Source organism: Rattus rattus, chromosome 2 (genome assembly GCF_011064425.1).
Source record: "Rattus rattus isolate New Zealand chromosome 2, Rrattus_CSIRO_v1, whole genome shotgun sequence".
Classification (NCBI taxonomy): Eukaryota; Metazoa; Chordata; class Mammalia; order Rodentia; family Muridae; genus Rattus; species Rattus rattus.
Window position 1 is genome coordinate 8,889,168 of NC_046155.1, and position 4,079 is coordinate 8,893,246.

The window sequence follows — 4,079 nt, forward strand, 5'->3', positions numbered from 1 at the left end:
ACCTATGTGTATATGAGTGTTTTGTACATGTGTAGCATACACATGCATATGTGGGTGCCTATAGAAACACAGGTACATGTGTGCATGTGTGCATGTGTGCGTGCACGTACACACCCATAATTCCACTGTTCAGGAGGCTGAAGTACAAGGACCACATATTTGAGAATAGACTGGGCTCACATAATGGGACCCTGTCTCAAAAACTAAAAATAGAAAACCAAGAGTCAGGAGCTGACTGACCCACTGAACCTCTCCCACATTTTTTGTCTTTATTTTTATTTTCATTCTTATTTTGAGACAAGGTCTTGTATAGACTAGGCTAACCTGAAGCTCACTCTGTACTCAAAGATGACTTTAAATTCTTGGTCCTCCTGCCTTTGACCCCCAAATTCGGGTATTACAGGTACGCGTCTCCATGTCTGTGTCGGTCCATCTGTTGATTAGAGCCTATAGCTCCAGGCTGGCTTGGCTCTCATGCTAGGCCCATTGCAACCTCTCAGATGCTAGGATTACGGACAGGAGCCCATGCCATCTGACTGTGGATGTGACGTGACGAGCTGCCTCAGTGTCCTGGGTCCATGGCCTCTCCATCATCCCTGTGCCCAGAACTGTAGCCAAAATAAGCTCTTCCTTCCCGCCATCCTTTACCAGGAATTTGCCACAGCAGTGAGGAAAGTGGATACAACCCTTTTTAAATACTTCCTCTGTAGGCTTTCCCTGCACATTCTGACCCCAGTCGTCTAGGCCAGCTTCCCACACTATCCTCCTATTGCCCCCTAGGGTCCCTGCTCTCTAGGTCCCTCCACTTTGGTTGTTCCAAGTGGCTCTCACCTACTGCCCTCCCTGGGTACCACACACCCCATCCATCTCTAGGTTCTTCATTATCCCATCCTGTGAACCACCATTCACAATATCTCTCCACTTTGAACTCCACCATCCTCTAAATAATAATTTACCAACCCAGCTGCCTCTAAGTAATAGCTACCAGATACTGGCCACCTTCCCCTCCCCCACCCAGTCAGGGCCCCTCTGTGGCTGTTGGCCTGCCTCCTGCTGCCTGCTCTGACTCATACCAGCCCTCACCAACCGCATGAATTCAACCCTCCCTTGATGCCTATGCCAGGACCACACTTCCTCTCCCTCTCTTCCCACCCGCTACCATAATTTCTCAAAGAATGATCGAGACTCTGGCATGAGGATGACCAGAAGCCCTTGTTTAAACTACTCGGACAGTGAAATAAACCAGACACAAAGGCAAACTCTATGAATTTACCTTCTGAGGTTACTCAAATAGTCAGCTATGTAGGGATAGAATGGTGGTTGCAGGGGCTCAGGCAGGGGGACTGAGAAGGCAATGTTCAAAAGGGATGTTCAAGGGGTCCGAGTTTTAAAGGAAAGGGGGAAAAGATTCTAGAGATGGATGGTGGTGACAGAAAACATGAGCCTATTTAAACCAGAGCACTGCACACTTAATGGTTAAAGTGTGTGTGTGTGTGTGTGTGTGTGTGTGTGTGTGTGTGTGTGTGTGTCACTCACTTGGTAGAATGCATGAGACCCTGAATTTGATCCCCAGGGCCAAACACTCATGATGGCGCATGCTTATAGCCTCAGTACTCAGGAAGTAGACCAGGAGATTTTGATGTTCAAGGTCATCCTGGCTACCAAGGTGAGACCAGCCGGGTCTGTATGAGACCATATCACAAGAGAGGTACTAAAATTAAGTACATTCTACTTCAATTCTTTAAAGCCATGGAGAATCAGAGCCTTGGGAGTGGGGCGCGACACCATATTTTTCACAAGCTCCCTGGTAGTTTTTATGCGTCACATGTGCAAGAACGACTTATTCCTTGTGTCGTTTTCTGAACAGGGAACCTGTAACCCCCAACTTAGCCACACAGTGAGGTCTAGGACGACCTTGAATAAATGAGGCCCCGTTTACAAAACTAAGTGAACTGTGGTTTTAGTCAGTTACTAAATCCTCTAGGCTTTACTTTCCTTATCTATAAGATGGACACAACACCCTCTTCTCAGGGCTCTTCTGAGAGTGGCATCAGATACAAAGCATGCCTGCTGGGGTCCTCAAAAGTGAGCTTGAAAGCCAGGTATGAGCTTTGTGCAGTGGCAGTATCATAGCCAATGAGGTTTATCCGAGGCACGACTATTGCTAATTGAAAACTCTGAAAGCCAGGTGCAGAGGAAGACGACTTGAATCCCGGGACTTAGGAGGCAGAGGCAGGCAGATCTCTGTGAGTTTGAGGCCATCCTGGTCTACGTAGAGTTCCAGGCCAGCCAGAGCTACATAGAGAGGCCTGTCTCAAGAAAAGAAAAAGGTGAGTTTGAGGGGCTGAAATGGCTCAGTTAACAAAAAGTGCTGATGATCTGAGCTTGAATTCCAGACCTAAGGTAGAAGGAACTGACAAGTTCCCCTCTTACCTCTACATGCCTGCTGTGCCGTGCCTGCACCCTTACTCACACGTACCACATACTCTTTACACATACACATATGTATTCTTCACACACGTGCACACACATGCACATACACGCACCGATGATAATAATTAATTAATTATCGCTTTTTAAGACATGGTTTTTCTGTGTCGCCCTGGCTGTGCTGGAACTCACTCCATAGGCCAGGCTGACCTGAGACCCACCTACCTCTGCCTCCAAGTGCTGGGACTAAAGGCGTGCGTTATCACCACCCAGCTGAATAATTATTATTTTTAAAAAGATGCCTCTTTTAAAGAAAAAAGTAAATGTGTCATCCGGTCAGCCCATGAACACTTACTGAACACGTGGCAGAGCTCTGACAGAAACTGTCCCAGTGTCCCAGGTGCTCACAGACAGCAGGGTGTCCTCTCTCCTGCCAGATAGAACACCTGGCCACAGGTAAGGAAGGTCCTCATCTTACAGGCTGAGGTTACAGTCTGGTTAAACGGGGTGAGGGGGAAATCCCATCAAACACAGTACAGGAGAGTTGCATGAGCCTTGTAAAGAGAGCCTCTGAAAACTTAAAATTGAGGAACCCCTCTTCTTTCTCTCTTCTCTAGCCAAGCAAGATGCCCAAAGGAAAGAAGGTCAAGGGGAAGAAGGTGGCCCCAGCCCCCCGCCATGGTCAAGAAACAGGAAGCCAAAAAGGTGGTAAATCCTTTGTTTGAGAAGAGGCCTAAGAACTTCGGCACTGGGAGGGACATCCAGCCCAAAAGAGATCTCACGCGATTTGTCAAATGGCCCTGCTACATCAGGCTGCAGCGGCAAAGAGCCATCCTCTATAAGCGGCTCACAGTACCTCCTGCCATCAACCAGTTCACCCAGGCCCTGGACAGGCAAACAGGGACTCAGCTGCTTAAGCTCGCCCACAAGTACAGGCCAGAGACAAAGCAGGAGAAGAAGCAAAGGCTGCTGGCCCACGCTGAGAAGAAAGCTGCTGGCAAAGGGGACCTCCCAACTGAGAGACCACCTGCCCTCCGAGCAGGGGTCAATACAGTCACCACCTTGGTGGAGAACAAGAAGGCTCAGCTGGTGGAGATTGCCCATGATGTGGACCCCATTGAGCTGGGGTTTTGCTGCCTGCCCTTTGTCGAAAGATGGGGGTGCCCTACTGCATCATCAAGGGAAAGGCCAGGCTGGGGCACCTGGTCCTCAGGAAGACGTACACCACTGTTGCCTTCACACAGGTTAACTCGGAAGACAAGGGTGCTCTGGCTAAGCTGGTGGAAGCTGTTAGGACCAATTATAATGACAGATGTGACGAGATCCGCCGCCACTGGGGAGGCAACGTCCTGGGTCCTAAGTCTGTGGCTCGCATTGCCAAGCTGTAAAAGACAAAGGCTAAAGAACTCGCCACTAAGCTGGGTTAAATGTACACTTCAGTTTTCTGTACATAAATAAAATTACAAAATTAAAACAAAAATTGAGGAACCCCTTATCAAACCCAGGGTCAAGACTTATCGGAGCTGGCAATGGCTGTGCCAAGACCTGAATAGTTAGTTACTAGGTATTCCTGGCCAAAGAGCAACTTAAAAAATAAAAAAGCCCAGAGACTTTGACATATTTGAGACCAAGGTTGGTACGTGCTGGAA

The 4,079-nt window shown here is 48.4% G+C and overlaps 1 pseudogene; it reads left to right on the forward strand.

Annotated features, from left to right (window-relative positions):
- Nucleotides 1–2,107: 2,107 nt before the first annotated feature.
- Nucleotides 2,108–2,193, forward strand: LOC116895123 (annotated as a pseudogene).
- Nucleotides 2,194–4,079: the final 1,886 nt, after the last annotated feature.